The 24,170-nt window shown below is 44.5% G+C and overlaps 2 protein-coding genes across 5 annotated transcripts in view; both read right to left on the reverse strand.

Annotated features, from left to right (window-relative positions):
• ptpra (protein tyrosine phosphatase receptor type A) overlaps positions 1–12,755 on the reverse strand; it is a 333,338-nt gene extending 320,583 nt beyond the window's left edge. For 2 of the 4 annotated variants that reach the window (XM_078554109.1, XM_078554093.1), the window contains exon 1: positions 12,175–12,747. The gene's annotated coding sequence lies outside the window, so the exon portion shown is untranslated. Of the gene's footprint in view, positions 1–12,174 lie in introns of all 4 variants that reach the window. The other 2 variants (XM_078554083.1, XM_078554102.1) reach the window with 2 other exon arrangements.
• The window catches only part of rnf24 (ring finger protein 24), a 632,553-nt gene that overhangs the window by 205,578 nt on the left and 402,805 nt on the right, over positions 1–24,170 (reverse strand). The gene's annotated exons all lie outside the window — the stretch shown is intronic.

Here is a 24,170-nt window from a genome sequence, read left to right on the forward strand (position 1 = left end):
AAGATGTGCTCTGTGGCATCCTATAAAGTGTTTTTGTTGTAACTAAAAATTAATACCAATTTCATTCACAAAATTCTTGATATATTCTTAATGGGTGCTTTATATAACAATGTTGAAAAAAATTAAGCAAATAAGAAAATGGCACACTGCATGTTGCCATTGCCCACCTCCTCAGCTTTAACTCAAGTTGGGGCTTGATGCCTTTTTATCTCACAATATAGATGACTTTGGATAGTCATGATATTCATTTTATATATATAATTATCCTGTCTGTAAAGTTTAACTTACTGATCACATTTTTTGCAGCAATTTTCCAATCTCTCCCTACCTCCTTCCCAACTCTTACCCCATTCTATGTCCAGATTTACCTTGGGTATTTCCTAAATAAGTTCACTGATTGCATTCTCTGGCCACTGAGTTCCCACAATTGTTCAACATGCTTTCTGGAAAGAAAATATTGCACAATTTTTTCCATTTACAGAAATTTCTAATGTCCAAAATAAGGGTTCAAATACATATTTTAAAATTATATATTTCAGAATTAAATATATCCAAACTGTCTTTTGCACTATTTTAAATATCAGTAAAGAATTACTTGAAGACCACAATCTTTTAAAACCCTGCGCTTGACGTTGATACTTCTACCCAGGCCTGTGACACCATAATCAGATTTTGGATTGCGCAGTCTTAGCATGTATAGTGTGACTAATTACTCAGGTACCAGTGACTTGTACTGATGGATTTTTTTCAAAAGAAAGGAGCACTTTCTCCTCAGTAGCCTTTTTTTCAAATAATAATGAAAAACATATTTGCATTAGATGTCTCTTAAAAAGAGACAAAAGTAACAAGAAGGGAAACAGATTGAGGGCAGGAGGACCTCAGGCTTATCACCACCTGCAGTGGATGGAAAATTAGAGTTGAGATAACAGTCAAGCAAACTGGAGGGGAAGAAGTGGACATTAAGTAATTCAGAGCAAGGAATGGAGGGAGGAGTTATGGTGGGTGTGGAAAACAAGGGTAAAAGGAAGGTAAACAAGTGGACGACACAATGGTGGTATGGGGGTGGGGCAAGCACAGCTGAATCAGGAAAGCATGAGTTGTCAACAATGGCTCAAATTTTCCCTGCAACCATTCACTATAAATGAACTTAATTGGTGGCTCTATGCACCCACTTCCTCTCCTCCAAAATGAAGAGTAAAATGCAAAGAGTGAAAAGAAGAAAAAGGAGACAGCAAGAGGCAAACTATAATGAAGGGCATGTAGGTGGGAAGAGAGGAAAAAAACATGCAAGTAAGGACTAAAGAGCTGCACCATGCTCCCTCAGTGAGATAAAAAAGTGAGAAAAGAAAAAAAAAGTTAGCGGAGACAGGTACAAGTGTGGTCATATTTTTGAATTACAGAATTAGCTATTTTTTTATATATATAGGAACTCATTAAGCTCTAAAATTTCCATAATAGAGTGAAAAATTATTTTAATGCACTGCTCAACTCTGACTACTTGAACGCCAAACAACGGAAGCAGTATGCGATAGAGCTAAATGATCCCACAACCAATTGATGTTCAGCACCATCGCAACTCCTCAGATACTGATGCAGTTTGTGTTCATATGCAGCAAAACCTGGACAACATTTAGCCTTGGGTTGATAGGTGGCGTGAATGTTACTTGCCACACAAGTGCCAGACAATGACCATCTCCAGCAAGAGAGAAACTAACCATCTCCCCTTGACATTCAATGGCATTACCATCGTTGAATCCCCCACTATCAACATCCAAGGCTTACCATTATCCAGAGGCTGAAGTGGGCCAGCCATATACTTCGGCTACAAGAGGTTAGAGCCAAGGAATTCTGCAGCAAGTAACTCACCTCCTGACTTCCCAAAGCCTATCCATCATCTATGAGGCACAAGTCAGGAATGAAATGGAATATTCTACACTTGCCTGGAGGAGTGTCGCTCCAATAATACTCAAGCTTCACATCATCTAGAACAAAGTTGATTGTTTGTAGATGCAGTGCCATTCACTCCCTCCACCACCGACACACAGAGCAGCAAGATATACTGCAGCAATTCAGCAAGGCCCCCTCACCGGCATCTTCCAAACCCATGATCTCCACCACCTCAAAAAGGACAAAGGCAGTAAATAGGAATATACGAATTAGGTGCAGGAATAGGCCATTCAGCTCCTTGAGATACATGAGAACACAACAATCTAAGTTCTCCTCCAAGTGAGAAACCATCCTGACTTGGAATTATATCGCCATTCCTTCACAGTCAATGGGTCAAAAACCTGGAACTCCTTTCCTAACAGTACTGCGGTGTACCTGCATCACATGGACTGCAGCGGTTCAAAGCGGCAGATCACCACCTTCTCAAGGGCATTGGGGATGGGCAACAAATGCTAGCCTAGTCAGTTATACCTACGCCATGAACAAATAATAAGAATAAATTGATCAGTGTCTTCAAGTTGTATAAATCAATCTTTATGCCTCAGACAGGGAAACCCACACATATTCAAAGCCATTAAATGATTAACTTGGCTGTATCAGAAATGCTCATTATTAAGAACTTCGGTTAATCGTTTCAAACTTACATTTGACAGATATAACCAGTTTATGCAAGGGAGAAATATGTGCATAACTGAGAACAGAGAACACATCTCATGACAATTAATAATGCTCGAAATTTCTCTCAAGTAACTTCAAAAATTTTCAAGCAGAGCAGTAACCACAAACCAAAACATTCAAGGACTACAGGTTAATGTCCTAGGTTTGTTTCAACGCATTGGCTAGCAACGACCGTCAGAATATTTAGTTTCTCGGAGGGGAGGTACTCGCCACTGGATTCCTAGACTCTGATCTGCTCTTGTAGCCACAGTATTTATATGGCTAGTCCAGTTCAGCTTCTGATCAATGGTGACGCCCCCCCCCAACAGATATTGATAGTGAGGGATTCAGCGATGATAATGCCATTGAATGTCGTGGGGCGATGGTTAGATTCTCTCCTGTTGAGATGGTTATTGCCTGACACTTGTGTGGTGCGAATGTTACTTGCCACGTGTCAGCCCAAGCCTGGATATTGTCCAGGTCTTTGCTGCATTTGGACATGGACTCCTCAGTATCTGAGGAGTTTCAAATGCTGAAAATTGTGCGATCAGCAGCAAACATCCCCACTTCTGACCTTATGATGGAAAGAAGGTCATTGATGAAGCAGCTGAAGTTGGTTGGGCCTAGGACACTACCTCGAGGGACTCCTGCAGTGATGTCCTGGAACTGAGATGATTGACCTCCAAAAACGACAAAAATCTTCCTTCGTGCTAGGTATGACTCCAACCAGTGGAGAGTTTTCCCCCTGATTCCCACTGACTCCAGTTTTGCTAGGGCTCCTTGATGCCACACTCGGTCAAATGTGGCCTTGATGTCAAGGGCAGTCACTCTCCCCTCACCTCTGGAGTTCAGTTATTTTGTCCATGTTTGAACCAAGGCAGTAATGAGGTCAGAAGCTGAGTGGCCCTGGCAGAACACAAACTAGGCGTCAGCGAGCAGGTTATTGCTAAGCAAGTGCCGCTTGATAGTGCTGTTGATGACCCCTTCCATTACTTTACTGATGATCGAGAATAGGTTGATTGTCTGGATTGGATTTGTCCTGCTTTTGTGTATAGGACATACCTGGGAAATTTTCCACATTGCCGGGTAGATGCCAGTGTTGTCGCTGTACTGGAACATCTTGGATAGGGGCGCGGCAAGTTCTGGAGCACAAGTCTTCAGTGCTATTGTCAGAATGCTGTCAGGGCCCATAGCCTTTGCAATATTCAGTGCCTTCAGCCGTTTCTTGATATCATGTAGAGTAGACTGAATTGGCCGAAGATTGGTATCTGTGATGCTGGGGTCCTCCAAAGGAGGCAGAGATGGATCATCCACTCGGTACTTCTGGCTGAAGCTTATGCTGTTTGGCACAGAAATAGTCCTGTGTTGTAGCTTCATCAGGTAGACAGCTCATTTTTAGGCATGCCCTCGTGCGCTCTTCATTGAACCAGGGTTAATCCCCTGGCTTGATGGTAATGGTAGAGTGGGGGATATGCCAGGCCATGAGGTTAAAGATTGTGGTCGGGTAGAATTCTGTTGGTGCTGGTGGCCCACAGCACCGCATGGTTGCCCAATGAAGTTACTCTTGTTGGTTCCCTCACCATGTGCCACAGACCCAGTCTAGCAGCTATGCCCTTTAGGACTTGACCAACTCGGTCAGTCGTGGTGCTACCGAGCCACTCTTGATGGACATTCTGCACCCTTGCCACCCTTAGTGCTTCCTCCAAGTGGTGTTCAACGTGGAGGAGTACTGACTCAGCCGAGGGAGGGCGTATGCGATAATCAGCATGTGGTTTCCTTGCCCATGTTTGACCTGATGCCATGAGACTTCATGGGGTCCTGAGTCCACATTGGAGAACTTCCAGTGCAACTCCCTCCTGACTGTAATACACTGTGCCGCCACTTCTGCTGTCTGTCCTGCTGGTGGGATAGGACATACCCAGGGATTATGCTAGTGGTGTCTGGGACATTGTCCGTAAGGTGTCTTTCCATGAGTATGACTATGTCAGGCTGTTGCTTGGCTAGTCTGTGAGACAGCTCTCCCAATTTTGGCACTGGCCCCCAGATGTTAGGAGGAGGAGGAGTCTGCTGGACGACAGGGCTGAGTTTGCTATGCCTAGGTTGATGCCAGGTGGTCCATCCGGTTCCATTCCTTTTTGATGTTTTAGCAGATTAATAAAACTGATTGGCTTGCGAGGCCACTTCAGAGGGCAGTTAAGAGTGAACCACAGTGCTTTAGGTCTGCAGTAACATGTAGGCCAGACCAAGTAAGGACGGCAGATTTCCTTCCCTCGAGGACATTAGTGAACCAGATGACTTTTTATGACAAGCGACAATGTTTTCATGGTCATCATGAGACTTTTAATAGCAAATTTTTATTCAATTCAAATTTCACCATCTGCCATGGTGGGATTCAAACCCAGGTCCCAAGAGCATTACCCTGGGTCTCTGAATTACTAGTCCAGAGGCAATACCACTACGCCAACGCCTCCCCAGCTGGCTGAGAAGGCAGCCCAGAGAAAACAGAGGTTGATGAATTGTGCACCTTTTCAGCCCACTGTCTTCCTTTGCAGCAAATGAGGCAGAAGTTGTCATCCCAGAGTGGGGTTCCTGAGCCACACCCGCCAATGTTTAACAGAGTTGGCCACCGTGGTCCAAACCATTATCTTACGAGGCAGAAGGTTGTCAGCAACCAAAGCAGAGCCAACAGTTTCTATGCATGTGTGACCAGAAACCAACTGCCCTGAATTTACAGAAGTTCAAAGGACACAACATTTTTTTTTGGCAGTAAACAAATGTCAATGTTACTTTTATCAATTGCTTTCCTTAGCTATGTTAAAAGGAATCCAATCCGCAATAAAAATGCATCTAGCAAGTACCACAGCTCTTAAAAGTCAGAATACAAAACAGGAAAGCATTTGGAATTGGAATTGAGGCTGCAATTCAATTAGAATTAGAACATTATAAATTGAATCTTGCTCACACTTAAGTGATGCCCAAACCTCTCATGTGTGATACAACCCTGAAGTCACAGTAACAACATATATCTTTATGTTTGTTACTTTCACAGCTTCCTGCATTACCATGTTTATACTTTCCTAACCAACATATGAAATTACTGCTCGACCAATTCCACTTTAATTGGAACAACAGTGGATTAAGATGCAAATTATTTGTTTCTTCTTTCTCATAATACTAAAAAATCTTTAGCAAAACAGCAGTACACAGGTCAGCCAGCATCCATGAAGAAAAACGACTAGGTGTGATGGTTCAAGGTGCATGAGCTGCTTGAAAACTTACTTCAGATGTTGATTGGAGCAGCCCTAAAATAAGAGGTAAAAAATTACCAAACTGGGGCTTCTGTGCAGGGATCAAATTTTCTTGACAACATAACCAAAAATGCAACTCCTGAAGTCTACATATTGATTAAGCCAGCAACCAATTGAAAAATATTAAAATTCAGAAAAAATATTGTTACCATCAAATGCTACCAGGAAACCAACATATTTTTGGTGTACAAACCTAAAAGGGACTAGTGACTAGAAATTTCTTAATGACTTACATTATATCATTATAGGTAATCATGTACCTATGAAGACTATCCACAGAATAAATATAAAGCAAGAGAAATTTCTAGCTGTATGTACTTCTTCTAACTCAAGGCTTTTTAAACATCCTAATACTTAAATACCATGCATTTGCATGATTCAGTTGCCAGTTCTATCTTCTAACAGTATTAAGGATTCAGATTTACCAAATTTGCAGGTTTTTTTTAAGACAGATTTATGATGCAAATTTAAAAATGATGAGACAGCCTATTGTTTTGATTTGAGTTTTGACTACAGTGAAAATGTTAGGAAATGATCAGATTATAAAGATACAGATTTATTAAACAAAAAGCTTCAGATCTTTAAATCACACCTGGATATCAATTTGATTCCAGAGTAAAAATACTCTGTGTTCCTGGAGTTCCCATAGGAATAAGTGATGATTCATAGTAGATAGTTCCATATAGCAAAATTCTCAATAGTGCATACATTTTTCTAATATTAGAAATTAAGCAGCCGAATCAACTGCAGCAGTTTTAATGCTCAATTAGCTGCTGCCTCTGCCTTATCTGATGTCATATGCCAACCATGCATAAACTATTGTCCCCATTTGAAATGAGTATGCACCATGATAGAAAAGATAGTTGTCATTTTGAATATCCTGATGAGTTTAAAGACATTCGTCGATATTGTATTACTAAATATTTTACACTTACTAATATTTTCAAGTCTGCAATTATCTAAATATAATGTAAAATTAAGATCACACTGCCAAAAACAATTTCTAAAAGATACGTTTTCAGGAGGAGTTTTTCTAACTTACTTAACAGAATTAAGCAAAACTTTTCCAGCATATTATTCATCAATTAGCTTTGTAGCACATTTGTTATTTCAGCTTCAAATCAGTATCAAAGTACATCTCCAAATGAATTCTACAAACCTGAAAAACATCAGCTGCTCAATAAAGCCCTGTGCAAACAAGTTGCACTAGTTATTAGTGAGGCCTATAACCTCATTCTATTCTCACATTATTTACATGCTCTTCCTTATCATTTTGTTCAACAATTCAATTAATGTCCTTACTCTTGCATCTTCACCACTGTCCTATTATTTACTGAACAATAAAGTTACTTCTCTTGTTTCCAAATTTTGCATGTCAACAAGGCTCGGTTAACTGGCTGGCATTTAAAGGTTTCATGCCAAACCTACTTCAGAAAGTAATGCAAGTATTCTTATTCTTCCCTATGGGAATGAGCATGAACTTCTACTCACTTTTTACACAAATAGCTGAGGTCACAGCCTTCAAATTGTGGAGATCATGAGGAACCTCTGTCCTAACACTCCACTGCACATTATTTGAAGCTACCAGTTTAGTGCTGGGGAAAAAAACTGCCAACTAAATTGAATTAGATTTAGTTTCCAATACCAATGCTAAAGGGCATTCCTAATCTCAATAGCCAGATTCTTGATCAGTGCTACAGATCTATCAAGATCCAAATGGATCAAGGTCCTTTCAACTTTAGTAACAAAGTGACCTACAAAGCTACAGAACCTTACAATGCACAATATGTTATGAAGAGCTTTAAAAGCAGCAAGTAAAAAGTTGAGGACAATTCCTTACACGGAATATTCTCTGATTCATCTGATAAATTCAAAATTTACACCCGGGGTCTCAATCACCTAAGTTTAACTGCGATTTGTTTAACATTTTCCCCACATGCTCCTACAATCTACTCGGTTTTAAAAGCATCACTTAACATTACCTAATCACTAATACTTGATTTATGACCTCTTCACTTCTTTTCAACCTTGGTCCCTCATTTAAATTTCAGCAAAACAAGAAATAACATTTTTAAAATTCTAGGCTAGCCACATAGTGTATCTTAAAACTATTCTCAGGAGTTTGTCAAAATTAGTCCATACATTTTATAATAAGTACTGCAACAAACAAAACTCAGCTCAGAATACAGTGTAGTACCAGTTTTAACTGGCAATTCATCTCATTTCCAATTTTTGGGATCTTGCTGTGCAGACATTGGCTATCTCGCTTGGCTATATTACAACTTAGACTGTACTTGAAATGTAGACCCTTAGTTGTGAAACACTAAGAAGTCTTAAGGCACCTGATAAGGTGTCATGCAAAGGCAATTTCTTTCTTCTTACTGAGCTATAGTACAGTGACATTTTTCAAATTCACTACTACATTCAAGCAAAAGACTATTTAAAACTCAACTTCCACTCCCTATATCTATTATCCAACAGAAACACTCAAAAATAAATTGCACTCAGTCCAAAAAGCACATCCCACTGTACCATACACTACATTGAAGAGAGCATTTGGAATATTCTTCTATATACCTCACGAACCTACAGCACAATAACTAAAAATGTTGCATCTCTCACACAACTACATAACACAACTTCTACAAAAGCCAGAACTAACCTGAAGATTATCTGTACAAAAATACCCCAGTCAGCACGATCCTGTTTGACCAACCCCATCAACCATTTCCCCCATCAGCCTCTGAGGAAGTAACAGCCGAAGTGAAACACATGGTACATCTAAACGTCCAAAATCAAGTTCCACCTGAATGACATTAGTTAAACTAAAAATTGTAGGGATTAAAAGTGAACCCTGGGAGTGGGATAGAAAGTAGTTTAAAGGTACACAAAACTGACTAATTTTTTGAATATCAGGTTGGGGGATCAATGAAGGACCTAGTAAGTGGGGTGCTCTAGTGCTTAGGTGTTGCAACTATATTTCCCAATTTACATGAATGACTTCAATTTCATTGACTATCGAAATCCATCAAGTTTGAAGATAATATCAAACTAGAATGGGAATCAACTCAAGAGGTTAGAAATTAGAGAATGACTTGTACAAATATGCAAGTAGGCAGCGTAACAATAGGTAAAATTTACCACAAATGTGAATTACTATTCAAGGGAGATAAAAAAAAATATAAGCCTGTCCCACAAATGGTGAGAAATAGGTAAATAGAAATCCAAAAGGATATCTAGGAGTTTTAGTGGGCTCAGCGCTAAACACACCCAAACAACGTAAAGTAATAATTAACTAAGCCAAAAGATTACTAAACTAAGACGAATAGGTAGAAATCATCAAGAGGAAGCTGCGACCAAACCGTGCAGGATCCTGGTCAGACCGCATCTTCAATACTGTTTAAAGTTGTGGTCAAAATGACATAAGCAAACCATTCAAGCACGGAGGAAGTGCAAAGACCCAAACGCTTATCCAAAATGCATGATCCTATAGTTATGATTTGACAATGATGTAGCACAGGAGAATATCATTCATCTCAACATGTCTGTGTCAACTCCTTCAAAGAACTATTCCTTTAGTCTCACTCCGCTGCTCTTTCCCAATAGCCTGACAATTTTGTTCCCTTTCAGTGGTTATGCAATTCCCTTTTGAAAGCTAATGAATCTGCTTCCACCACCCTTCAGGCAGTGCATTCCAGATCACAACACCTGCATAAAAATAAAAGTCCAAGTTACAAGAAAACACTGGAGAAACCTTGGATTTTCATACTGAAAAGGAGATGTTTGAGTGGTGAGCTTTTTAAGATATAAAGGTATATTGCAAGAATAGAACAAGGGGACATGAATTCAAACTAACAAATGATCATTTTGGAACACAGTCCTGGAAATTCTTTTCCACAAGATGAATAGTCAATGTTAGGAATAGACTTCCAGTTGTTTGCAATTATTGTATTACAGTGATTATGTAACTTTTGTCATCACACAGTTGGGTGAACTGTGGTGGAGGTTGAGGAAAAGAGAAAAAGCCATGCAAAGACTGGTCCAATCCAATCTCCACACACACATACTTTTTAATCTAAGTCTCCAATAATGTTTAGGAGCAGAAATCCTCAAATTATTCTCCTTAGCCTACATCAGTGTGGCCAACTTGTTTATCCCATCATTGCCTCAATGATCACACAAAGAAAATAAAAAGTTGCATTGCACTATCAAAGTGCGGTGACAGCCCCCTCTTGCCCATTAAGCTTCCTCACGTGGTGGCAATTTAAATAAAAAGCAAGTAAGTTTGTTGCAGCAAGTCTATCTAGCAGCTGACTTCAAAACAACAATTGGCCAGAAAGTATGAGATCTGGAGACACAAACATCTTTTATTTAGAAAAAAGAAAATCACATGATGGTTTTAAATGATAATACCATAATCTTTCAATATAATTACAGATACTATATTTATAGCCATTATTTTTCAAAATAAACGAGAAGTGTCCACCTTATCCCAATATATTACTCCACCGCAAAATGCAAATGTTATGTCCAAATTAAACTTTACAAGGGCAAGGAAAAAACTCAAAACTCATTTTCTGACAGACCACACCCTCTTGGGACAGACCTCAACCTCCTCTTGGGAACTTCCCAAATTCCTACTTTCCCGATCTGAAATAAATCCATTCATATTCCTACTTTCCCGATCTGAAATAAATCCATTCATAATATTCACTTTTATATTCTTCTCCAATAATTTATTCCAGAATTGTTTTATCCTTTCTGCAAAAAAGGTCCTGCGCATAGTGTTGAAAGGTTAAGGGTTAGTAATTTATTCACTAGATTAAAACGTTAGTTTGGGTCTGCAAGTCTACTGTTACTTTGTAACCAAAACCTTGTTGCAATTTTCAAAATGGATGATTAGATCACGTAATTTTGAGGAAAAATTATATTCTGGGATCAAATAGTAGTTCATATTTTGAATCACAACATTAGTTACCCAGTATATTTACAAACATGTTCCATTATGTGTTTTTTCATTTTGTTCCCACAAAGACCACATTTATACACACAATTGCATATTTCAAGATAGCGAACAAGAATTCAGGGCAAAGAACACTGGAACCACTCTTGTGGATTACACAATGCCATTTGAATCGATCAGTGGGTTATTTACTTGCAACACATCCCTGGCATAAAGTGATGTCTTTATCATCTGGCGATATTATGAGAAGACAATTATGGTCAATTAAGGCAAACTAATCAACGCTTCAATGGCTAGAATGAACAGCAAAACTTGCCTTTCATACCGTATCTGAAAAGAAGCAGTGCACTGACTTGCATGTGGGTCTGTGGTTAAAGTTTCAATATCTGGGCTGACACAAAAGTTATGTTTAAAATGATGTTAGGACATAAAAATGATCCTACTGGAAATCTTTCAGAAGGTTGCCGTGAACTCAACACCTAACCATAAAATCTTGGTTCTGGAGGTGGCTTTTTTTTTAAGTAGTTAAACTGAGGCAGGATTGCACACGGTGTATAACGTAGCTGCCAACAACAGCATCTTAGGACTTGTGAAACTCATTAAAATAAATGTTTGGAAGTAATTGGAGGCGGGGAAGAGGGAAGCAAAATTAAATGAATCGGATTCGGGGGGGGGGGGGGGGGAGTGGGAAAAACGTATGAGATTTGCCTGGGGCTGGGGACTGGCAATGGAAAGCCGATTTTTTAAAAAGTCTAAATTCTCCGCTTAGAACTTAAGGGTATTTTCTTTTTAAGTAAAAATGTTAATATTGTCGGAAGGGGTCTTAGGGTCTTGCAGAAGAAGCTAGTTGAGGTTACACAGGGCAATTCGGGAAACATTATAATGTATTTTTGAAAAGATAGTTTGACTGACATTTGGTTCCTGCAACAATTCCCAAAGGCTCACCTGGCCTTTGGGCCTGGAATACTTTGCAAGCCGCCATCCAGAGGCCCTGTCAGTGGCAGGATGCAAAATATATACATATATTTTTTTTTTAAATCTCCTCCTCTTGCTCATACACGCCACGCCCGCCCACATAAATCCTGGATTTTCCTCCCATTAAAAAAAAAGGGGGAAAAATATTCCATCAACAATTTATTAGCAAAGGAAACAAGGCGCCGCAATTACAGCCAAACTAAGAGCTACCGGTGAGAAATAAAACCTGGACACGCACAAGTAAAACCGCACTGAAATCGAGTGCTTTGATTTTCAACATTGACACAGAGATAGAGAGAGAAAAAAAAATGTTTACCCACTCACCGAGAAAATGCAGCGGAATGGGAAGAGGATGTGGAGCGATGTTTATATTTTTAAAAAAAACCTGCATCCACCTCTTCACTCGGTGTCTTCTTCTTCTTCCCTCCTTCTTATTCAGTCGGTGGGTCGGGAGATTCTCCTAGGAGATGGCTTGCTTCTCCCTCCCTCCCTCAGCGGAAGGGATCCTTCTTTCTTTCCTCTCCAATTCTCCCTCCCCGGATCCGGGATCGGACCGACCAACCGTCCGTCCAACCGACCGCCCGCCCGCCTCGCGCTCCGGCCTCCCCAACGGCTCCTCTCCCTCCCGGACCAACCGCCGCGCCTCGCGCTCCTCTCCCTCCCCGCGCTACCGCTCCGCCATGTTGCCTGAACCTCCTCTTCCCTCCCACTGATTCCACAAAACCTCCAGAGGAGGTGGCAAACAGAGAGAGAGGGAGAGAGACGGCAAAACACTTGCTTTCTTTTCACAAAAAAAAGTCTCTTTTATTTCTACTGAGGTGTCCCTTTTTTTTTTCCTCTCTCACTCTCTTTCTTTCCCTCCCTCTAATTTTAAACGCCACCGTCAGGATACTCCAATTCACTGCAGGAATTTTTTTCTCTCTTCTTTCCTCGGCCAGCCTCCTCCTCCCTCCCATCCCATCCCTCCTCCTCCTCCTCCTCCCATCCCACTTCCACTCTCCAAGATATTTTCAAGTCACAAGGATTGAATTGAGATGACTCAATTTGCCAAGAGGAGGAGATTCCGCCTCCTCCCCTCCCACCTGGAAAAGTGTTGGGAACTGATTCCTTTGATGAGCTTTAAAAGAAACTTGGACTGGGTGCCTGAGGATGAGAGACATACAGGGTTAAGGACAATAAAAAAGAGAGGTGGGACGGATCAAAACTGCTCCTTCTAAAGAGCCAGCATCGGCACAATGGGCCAAATAGACTTCTCCGGTTAAAAACAAAAAGCTAAAAGCTACTGCGGATGCTGGAAATCCAAAACAAAATAAAAACAGAATTACCTGGAAAAACTCAGCAAGTCTGCCAGCATCTGATGCTGCCAGACTTCTCCGGTTGCTGCGAGTTTCTGTAATTCTATGACGATGTTGGGAGTGCGCCATGTAAAGGAGAAGATTCGTTCTTGATGAAAGGTCGTTGACCTGAAAGAGGGATGAGAAATTTTTTGCCGTTTGGCAGATTTCTGACTTTTCAAATATGGAAATCCGCCCTTGGAAATAATTTTCCAACCTCCACCTCTCCATTGTTGTTGATGATCTCGATCTCGATGCCTGAAGTCTGGGATGTCCAGGACGCAATCGCTGAACTCCAGCTCGCTGTTGCTTTAAAGCTGCTGGATCCGGCCAGGCTGCCGAGTAAATGGGAGGGAAGGAAGGTTGGGATGAGGGGCTGCAGAGTGAGTGAGTGCGTGAGGGAGAGGGAGGAGGAGGAGGGGGGGTGCAAGTGTTTGGGAAGCGGGGCTACTGAGTGAGAGAGTTGGAGGGAAGAGGGTTGGCAAGAGTGGCGTGTGTGTCAGTGAGTGGTGGTCAGTGGTATTTACAATGTGCGTGGGGAGAGGATCCTCACTGAGTCTTCTGTCACTAGGCTGAAACCTACTTGAGCACACAAAATAACGTTTTTACAAAGTACGTTGAAAGCACAGATTTTCATAAATAAAACAACATAGAAACAAGTGACAAGTCTTTGAACTCTGCACTTCAGACCATGAACTCCTCCATCTTCACTCCTTTTTATCCATTTTAAAAATGTATTTTTTATTTTTCATGTTTTTATTTTTATTCATTTATTCGTTGTTTTATTCCCCCCCCCCCCTTATATCCTTTTTCCCAAACACCGCCCCCTACCCCACCCCCCAAAAGGGCCATCTGTCACTTGTTTCTATGTTGTTCTTTCACAGTGCTGACCCTTGTTCTGCTATTCGCACATTCTGCTTTCTTACCTTTATCCCACAATCAGCACCTTCTTCAGCTCTTAACATTCCTTTTGTCGAGAGTCCATGACATCTTTGTCAATCTTTCCTTAGCCCCCATCTATTGCTTCTTCTATCCTGCTTCACCCCCCTTAAACAGTATAAATTCCATCACTTTCTACTTCTCTTTAGCTCTGAAGAGTCATTCTGATTCGAAATGTTAACTCTGTTTCTCTCTCCACAGGTGCTGTCAGACCTGCTGAGTTGTTCCAGCGTTTTCTGTTTTTATTTCAGGTTTCCAGCATCCGCAGTATTTAGCTTTTATCACAGATTTTAATACTTGTGATGTATATGTTGATCTATAATATGTAAACATTAATAAATATATACTGAATGTCACTATGCTGCTCTATTGCTGTTTTGTTTTTGCTGTCATCTGGGACCATGTTAATTTTCAAGAGTTTTTTTATATATTTGTTCATGGGATGTGGGCATCACTGCCAATGCCAGCATTTGGTGCCCATCCCTAATTGTAACTGATAAGGTGGTGGTGGTGGTGGTGAGTAAAAATGAGGTCACATTGGAAAATTTTCAAGCATTGCTATTTGCCTTTGCTTCACCTCACAGTTCATAATCCAGCAAGGTTATGTTCTGTTGTTTGTATGGACTTCATCCTGTATTGCATGCACCAACTGCATTGAATACTGAAATGTTTTTTTAGTTTTTCATTCATGGGTTGTGAGCGTCACTGGCTAGGCTAGCATTTATTGTCCATCCCTAATTGCCCTTGAGAAGATGGTAGTCGCCACCTTCTTGAACCGCTGCAGTCCACGTGGTGTAGGTACACCCACAGTGCTGGCCTTTTTTTTAGACTTCGTAGCGGTTTGACACAACTGAAAGGCTTGTTCAGCTATTTCAGAGAGCATTTAAGATTCAACCACATTGCTGTGGGTCTGGCGTCACATGTTGGCCAGACCAGGGAAAGACAACAGATTTCCTGAAGCAGATAGCTTTTTATGACAAAAAAAATGGTTTCATGGTCACCATTATTAAGACCAGCTTTTTAATTCCAGATTTGTTACTTGAAATTAAATTCCACTAGCTACAGTGGTGGGATTTAAACCCATGTCCCCAGAGTATTAATCAAGGCCTCTGGATGACTATTTCAGTAACATTACTACAATACCACCACCTGCCCTGGTCACTTTGCTAAGATCACTTTGGTGATTTTGTACAAATGTATCGGTCCACAGTCTTGACAGTAATAAAAGCTAAACAAAGGGAAAACTATTGTTTCTACCCACTTGAAGTCCAAAATTTCTACCCACTTGAAGTGGCCTAGAAACATTTGCATTTCACTACAGATTATAAAACAGTGCTAAAATTACATGGGCCAGGATTTTACGGCCCCACCGCAGCGTGTCTTCCCTGCCTGCCCCGGCGGTGCAGCGAGCTATTTAAATCTCCATTCAGTTCGGGGGGACCGTAATATCCCACCAGACAGGAGGGGCCATAAAATCCTGGCCATGATTCCTTATCACAAAAAATGTTCAGACCTTTTTGTCTTTGGCCACTCTCACCTCTGCCTGTATAGAGTCTTGGTGAGACCACACCTGGAGTATTGTGTGCAGTTTTGGTCTCCTTACCTAAGGAAGAATATACTGGACATAGAGGGAGTACAACGAAGGTTCACCAGACTAATCCCTGGGATGGTGGGATTGTCCTATGAGGAGAGATTGAGGAGACTGGGCCTGTATTCTCTAACGTTTCGAAGAATGAGAGGTGGCCTCATTGAAGTGTACAAAATTCTTACAGGGCTCGACAGGGTAGATGTAGAAAGGATGTTTTCCCTGGCTGGGGTGGTCTGGAGCCAGGGGACACAGTCTCAGAATAAGAGGTAGACCATTTAGGACCAAGATGAGGAGGAATTTCTTCACTCAGAGGGTAGTGAATCTTTGGAACTCTCTACCCTAGAGGGCTGTGGAGGCTCAGTCATTGAGTATGTTCAAAGCAGAGGTCAATAGATTTCTAGATATCAATGGCATCAAGGGATATGTGGGAAGATGGCATTGAGGTAAATGGTCAGCTATGAACTAGTTAAATGGGGGGAGCAGGCTTGAGGGGCCAAATAGCCTACTCCTGCTCCTAACTTTCTATGTTCCTATGAAAAGTTAACTTTCTTTCTCCACAGATGCTGCCAGACCTTACCGAGTGTTTCCAGCATTTCGTGGTAGTACATGAAACCCCAAAGGACATCACTTCCTGCTTTCTGCCACGTCAAGCAGCTTTGCTTGCTCAATTCCTATTCACTGCGATCTATTTTGATGTAAGTTCCTTTGGATCTAAATTGCTCATCCTCAGATACTTATCCAATTCCCTCTTTCAATCTACTCTGTTACCTAGCCCCTATTTTTCCTGTCTGCATGGCAAGATAAAAAGCAATTGGTAGATGGATGCTTTCTAGGTTTCTTATTTCTTGGCTTTCAACTTTTAGAGCAAGTGGGGATGGTTTGGAATTCCCTGACAGCATTGAATTCTTCATCAATTTACAAAATTGGATTTAAAAGCCCTTTAGAATTTGTTTCTTTGAGCTCTGGGTCTGAAGAGCATATTTAGCCAATTATGACATCCATCTAACTTTACTTATAAAACATTCAACACCCTCCCTTATTGTTGGATCTGGAGAGTCAAGCTCAAATGTAGTTTTCAGGTCCAGTGGGGCTTAAATGCAGTTTATCGTTGACTAAAGTGCAGACATATTCAATCCCCATTTTGAAGTAATAGGTTTTGTCATAAGGTACTGTAATGCTTATGTTACTGGACAATTAGTAATACAAGACTAATAGTACAAAATTTTTTTTAAAAATTTCTGTCTTGGGATGTGAGCATCACAGGAGAGGCTAGCATTTATTATCCATTCCTAGTTGCCCTTGAGAAAGTGGCAGTGAGCCACCTTCTTGAACTACCATAGTCTATGTGGTGTAGGTACATGCACGGTGCTTCGTTGGAGTTTGACACAACCAAGTGGCTTGCTGCACCATTTCAGAGAGCAGTTAAGAGTTAACCATATTGCTGTGGATCTGGAGTCACATGTGGACCAGATCAGGTAAGGATGGGAGATTTCTTCCCCGGAAGGACACTGAAGAACTAAATGGGTTTTTATGACAATCCCGCAGTTTCATGATCATTATTAATGAGACCAGCAATTTATTCTATATTTATTAACTGATTGAACTCAAACTGTGCCAGCTGCCATGGTGGGAAATGAAAGTTTCAATCTCACTATTTGAATTTGAATTTAGTTCAATTAAAAAATCTGAAAATAAAACTTAGGGCAGAATTTTCCATTCTGGAGACTAAGTGCAGTGGCAGGTGAGATAAGAGGCGCATTTCCCCCTGGGTCGCTGGTGGGTTGGGTTCTCGTACCCGATTGTATGCTTGAAACCTCATTAATTATGTATTGGCGAGCCACTCTCTGAATCAAATAGTGGGGCAGGCACTGATTCATCCGCCCGCCCTCACCTTATGGGGAAAAGGTACTGGCACCACATTTAAACGTCCTGAGATGGCCCCAGGGAGAAAGAAGCCATTCGCCCCAAGGTTCAGCCATAACTCTCTGGTGGGTCTCCTCTATGACATCCGCATACGCCGTGATGTCCTCTTCCTGAGGAATGGAACTAGGAGGTCCACCAACCTCACCTTGCCAGCTGAGATGGGGCCATAGTGGAGGTCTATCCCACTAGGGCCCAAAAAAGAAATGCCATGCAGTGCAGGGAGAGGATGAACAATCTAATCCGTTCCGCCAGGGTAAGTCAACCTTCTGCTCACTCCAAACACATACTCTCATAATGGCATCAGACGCTCAAAGGGGTTTACTACTCAGGGATCTCAAATACTTTTAGTGGAGGAGACATCCACACTGAATGTCTCACACTCACCTTAACATCACCAACACCTATCATCCTGCACAAACAGCATCTTCAGCCCCTACTGGGGAAGGCTCAGCACACACAGCAGGCATGCATGCTTCCCAAACTTTCCTCAATCTCTTCTCATCACATTCCATCTATTTGTCTTCACGCAGGCTAAGCTGGCCCACATCAGGAAGGAGAGATCCCAGACAGGAGGAGGGACAGCGGACATCCAGGAACTCGATCCCCTAAGGAGGAGGCAGCTGAGTTGGCAGGGGGGGGATAGGGATCACTCCTGTGGCAAAGGCCAGATTGGCCTTCTCCCATCAAACCAGTACGGATGAGCCCTTCATTAGTTGATCACATCTTGACTTTCACAGTGAGGGACATACGATGTTGCATTCTGCCTGCTCATGAACTAAATCTAACTTCTCTCTCTTACCGGCACCAACAGGCCCAGGCACAGGTGCAGCCAGCCTAGCAGCCCCAGCACCCAGCCCACCTCAGATGAGGATCCATTTGATGCATTCACCTGCACCCTCCACCAGCGCAGAGACACATACCTCGGTGGGTGCTAGATCTAGTTTAGGCTCAGGGTCACTTTCTGGAGAACACCTCACTGATACGCCTCCACAGCAATCGGAGGCAGTGACAGCTCAGGTCTCTGGCCTTCTGAGGACTGCTGGACGACAGGCATCTGCTGAGTCAAGTCAAGTGAAAAGCCTTTGGAAACAGCTGTGGCACACATGCTGGAGATGCAAAGACAGGCGGCAGAACATCAGGCAGGGTTGCAAGAGGCAGTCAACAGACTAGAGTGAAGGATGGAGGAGCCAGTCAGTGTTCTGTCTGATGTCGTGGCTCTGACATGTGAGTACCTCGAGGTCACCATGGAAAGGGTGGCAGCAGCCTTGGAGACTTTGGTCCAGCAGGTTCTACCAGGGTCTGCATTCCATCGCTCTAGGTGTAGATGGGATCCATCAGTTACTAGGCGAGAGGGGGACAGGGCACCTCGACCTTTCTCCAGCTGCCCCTTCTCCTCAGGAATCAGGCACCCAATGGGAGGAAGGCCATGAGCTGGACACCCCAGGGCCATCTACCCAGGAAACTCCAAGCGTGTCCAGTCCTCCCAGTCCCCTCTGCCTGTGACCCCATCAGTTCCAGCTCCACAGGCCGAGGAGGGTGTACCTGCCTACACCAGGAGGCCCAAAAGAGGCCAGGGTCCTCCAGGCCTCAGCCCTCCAGAGGATGCCTGCCAAGGACACTGCAGACAACAGGGTGTAGCAGTCAGCAGGCTGCCTCCACCTTTGCTGCGGATGTTGGGGACGCCCCTAGATATAGCGGTAGGGTGAGTAAAAGTAAAAAATACTGAGAGCACAAGGGCGACATGGGTATACTCACTGTATATATAATGTGCCCTCTTACTGCAAGTGTAACCTAAGCTCCTAGTTTGTGATTGCTCCCTTGGTGTGCTTGAGATTCATGTGCTGTTCAGCAGATTCATGTTAGCCTCTCGTACTTTGTGCCATAGTAAGGGAGATGTGTCAAGGCATATCCTGAAAGTGACTGTACATTGAGATTTCTTCCTTTAAGCCTTGCAACGCACCATAGAATTATGCGTGCCCATGTGTCTTGGAGGGTTAAATATAATGTTTCATGAAACACTGAGCTGTGTTCATTATGAGTATGAAAGCAGATGAGCTGGAGCCATTATGGTCTCTACAGCCATGTGCAAATCTCTGTGGCTGCTCAAAGTATCTCCTTCAAGTGGCAGCGACTACACAATTTGCAGTTGATGCAGTGTACATGCTGGCATGCAGCCTTTCACCTCACACGCCAGCTATATGCAGCTTTGGGTGCTGACCTTTCCAAGAATGAGGGCTTCCTGATTCTTGAGAGTTACAGGTCCAAGGCCGAATGCCGACCTTGCTTCCAATGTCACTTCTTGAAAAGATCCTTCGAATCACTGTCATGGCACTAAGGGACAGGAGAAATAGGCTTGGGTCCCCTCACCTGGATCTTACTCCTGCTGGAACCTTGTGACTATCAGTGTGTTGAGGACACGTCTTCCATATTGTGCTGCTGCAATGGCATCCTCACATGGAAGCTGACCATCATCGCCCTCCTCAGGTTCCTGCCCCTCCAAGTTGTCCTCATCCAAGAAAATCTCTACCTCCTCCATGTCTCCCTGTGACAAGTGATCTCCCCTTTGGAGCACCAGGTTGTGCAGGGTGCAACAGACCACAATGATGCAAGGCACCCTCTCTGGACAGTACTGCAGAGACCCACCTGAATGATCCAAACAATGGGAGTGCACCTTCAGGATGCCAATTATTTGCTCAATGATGGACCTGGTCACAGATTCCCCTGTGTTGTGTCTCCCCTACAAGGCACTTTGAGGATGACACACACATGTCATGAATCATCTCTTCAGTGGGTACCCCTTATCACCCAGCAGCCAACCCTGTAAGTGCTACAGTCCTTTGAACATCTGTGGCACCTGGGAGTAACTCAGGATGTAGGAGTCATGAGGAGTCCCAGGGTACCTTGTGCTTCTGATGATCACAGACCAGCTGAAAGTTGAGGGAGTGGAACCCTTTCCTGTTAATGATGATCAGGGGCTGCTGCCAGGGAGCTCTTCAAGTGACATGAGTGCAATTGATCGCTCCCTGCACTCTTAGGAAGCCAGAGGTCATCGCAAATCCCAGAAATCTAGCAGCCTGGCTAGCTTCATCCATTGTGAATTTTATATAGTGATGAGTCTTACTGTAGAGGGCATCCATCACCTCCTTATACATTTATGTTTTGAGGCCTGAGAGATGCTGCATGGGTCCCCTGTGGATCCCTGGAATGAGCCGCTTGCAAAAAAATTTAGTGTGGCATTGACCTTTAGGGGCACTGCCAGGGGATGGCTTCCCAGTCCATGTAGCATCAGGTCCTCCCGCAAAATGTGGCAGATATGAGCCACCACATCGCTTGACAAACATTGACACGTGTGGCAGTCTCTCTCCCTCAGAGGCATTTTCAGCATACCCTTGCTCACACCAGTTGTCTCTGTGGGATGTGTCTAACCTCCTCAGCCTCTGGGTTTTCCTGGGGCACCTCTGGAACATGGACCTCAGGCCGGGGCTCCTCTCTGAGCTGTGCAAGACAGTGCCGGGCCCTTCTCCTTATTCTAAGCACTGCCATCAGGAAGGCAGCATTGACCACAGCCTCCATGTTGCAATCCTCTTTCTTCCTGCGGACAGATAGATCCAAGAGATGAATGTATCTCACCCAACAATTATAGACCTCCCATTTCTAGCCAGAAAGCCACTTTCATGTCACTGGGCTGCGCTTGCGCTAGCTGCCTTACCCTGTTCCACCCTTGCAGCTGAAGCGCCCCCTCACAGATCATAGGTGTTTAAGAAGCCACCCCAACAAATTGACATCTCAATCCCATATAAGAGGCTTGAGCACAGCCATGTAATTTTGAGCCTCACTAAAGGTACGCATACGCTGCCTAATTTGGAGATTACCCCTGCCTTGCACTTTTGGAAAAATTGGATGCATTGTGGTACCTGTGACCCATGTCAATTGGACAATGCAGTTTGCAGGGTTTGATAGAGCTTCTTGCATATGTCCAGCAGCTGTGCTCCCTTAATGCCTGACTGCCTTTTCTCTTCTGACATTCCTCTGAGATTTAAATGCTCAATGAGACCAGCTCTAAAGTACCGCCAGTACCTCATGTGGTGTTGTGTAAAAACGCACCATGAGTTACTGGTTCCAAGTTTTCACTAAGCCTTGGTGAGTTCCCTCAGCTGAGTCTTCATCTCCATGTTGAAATTTTAATAAGTTTGAGGTTGACACCTGAAAGGGTCCTGGAGTCCAGCTGTGGACATCCTCCCACACCACCTCAGGCCCCTCTCTTGGCGATTATTTCCTAGTTTCATTTTTAAACTGCATCATTGATTTGGGGTCTCAAGATGCTGGTGCTGCACTTCTACTTCCAAACCAGCTTCGACCCTGCTCCTGTCACCATTCACCTCCCTCCGATCCTGGAATGTGCAGGTAGACCTCCCTCTGGCCACTCTCCAGTCTCTCCCAGTAACCCTGGACCCATCACTGTGGATGTCCACATGCCCCCTGTGGACCTCAGCCCTCCCCACATTGAGGCTGTGTGCATGGTCACATACAGAGGTGTTCCCCCCACCCTCCCCATGAGTACCCACCTCCCACTGCCATTTATAATGTTTTCGCCATTTAGAGATTGCAGATGCATCCCCTGACCATGACTATTCCATCTGCAGCCCAGTAGTGAGCCAGCCACCCTCAGGACCACCATGTGTGAGGCACTGACCATGTCCTGCACACCGTGGTGGGCATGGCTGCCATTGAGTAGACAGGCCTTGCCCCTCCTTGGACCAGGACCATGACGTGTGTGCCATGCATAGCCCTGTAGCATGGCCTGCAAAGCCGCAGGACTGCCTTTAATCTCTTACCTCAAAATTTTGGCCTCAGTCCCAGAACTATGACTGCCTGACACTCATCCCCCATTCCCTTCAGGACTCACCTGCCACCCCTCACCACCCCACCCCGCATCCCCCCAGTCCTGAGTCTCTGTGTACCCCTTCCCTCTTGTGCCACCTCACCCACATACCTCCCAAGCCTATGTGCACCCTTTCCATGTCAGACTCCAGCTCCCCCATCCCCAGACATCGCACTGCCTGCCATTCCCCCTCCCTTCATTGTTCCTACCACTCCCACCCACCCCCAGTCATCCCTCTGCCTGCCATCCCTCTTCTTCCCCTGTTCCCTTCACCCACAGGCCTCTGCCTATTCCACCCACCCTTCTCACCACCCCCATGCTGGTCTCTGCCAGTAGTTACCCATCAGCAGCACCCAGTGTGAGCAACCCTGCAGCACCCAGTGGCAGCAGCCCTGCCTGCGCACCGCAGCACCCAGTGCCAGCAGCCCTGCCTGCGCACCCGCAGCATCCGGTGCCAGCAGCCCTGCCTGCGCACCGCAGCACCCAGTGCCAGCAGCCCTGCCTACACACCCGCAGCACCCAGTGCCAGCAGCCCTGCCTGCACACTCGCAGCACCCGGTGCCAGCAGCCTTGCCTGCGCACTGCAGCACCCAGTGCCAGCAGTCCTGCCTGCACACTCGCAGCACCCAGTGCCAGCAGCCCTGCCTGCACACTCGCAGCACCCGGTGCCAGCAGCCCTGCCTGCACACTCGCAGCACCCAGTGCCAGCAGCCCTGCCTGCACACTCGCAGCACCCGGTGCCAGCAGCCCTGCCTGCACACTCGCAGCACCCGGTGCCAGCAGCCCTGCCTGCGCACTGCAGCACCCAGTGCCAGCAGCCCTGCCTGCGCACCGCAGCACCCAGTGCCAGCAGCCTTGCCTGCGCACTGCAGCATCCAGTGCCAGCAGCCCTGCCTGTGCACCGCAGCACCCAGTGCCAGCAGCCCTGCCTACACACTTGCAGCACCCAGTGCCAGCAGCCTTGCCTGCGCACTGCAGCACCCAGTGCCAGCAGCCTTGCCTGCGCACTGCAGCACCCAGTGCCAGCAGCCCTGCCTGCACACTCGCAGCATCCAGTGCCAAGAGCCTTGCCTGCACACTGCAGCACCCAGTGCCAGCAGCCCTGCCTGCACACTCGCAGCACCCAGTGCCAGCAGTCTTGACTGCGCACTGCAGCACCCAGTGCCAGCAGCCCTGCCTGCACACCGCAGCAGGCAGTGCCAGCAGTCCTGCCTGCACACTCGCAGCACCCAGTGCCAGCAGCCCTGCCTGTGAACCCCACCAGTTTCACCTGAGAAAGCAGCTTTAGCAACAGTGATGAGTCAGATCAGTGGCGAGAGAGGGCAGCAGTGCTGTTTCAGGTAGGCTTTCAATGTTGTACATACCTCAAGTGAAGTGAAGGTAGGTAGGTGCACGTCACTTATATCTGGTCATGAATCAGACCAGTCTAATTTCCTGCTGACGTGGCATGTGATTAGGAGGAAGGACATGATTCTGGTGAGTAATGTTTTTAATGAGCATTCAGCTCAGGTGTCATGACAGCCACCCGCTCAGTCTGAGTCAGATGAGCCTCTACAAGCGGCTGCCAACTCAATGCTGGAGATGCAACGACAGGCAGCAGAATACCAGGCAGAGATTCGGCAGTCACTCAGCAGACTAGAGCGAAGGATGTAGG

This window comes from Cetorhinus maximus, chromosome 1, assembly GCF_964194155.1.
Source record: "Cetorhinus maximus chromosome 1, sCetMax3.hap1.1, whole genome shotgun sequence".
Classification (NCBI taxonomy): domain Eukaryota; kingdom Metazoa; phylum Chordata; class Chondrichthyes; order Lamniformes; family Cetorhinidae; genus Cetorhinus; species Cetorhinus maximus.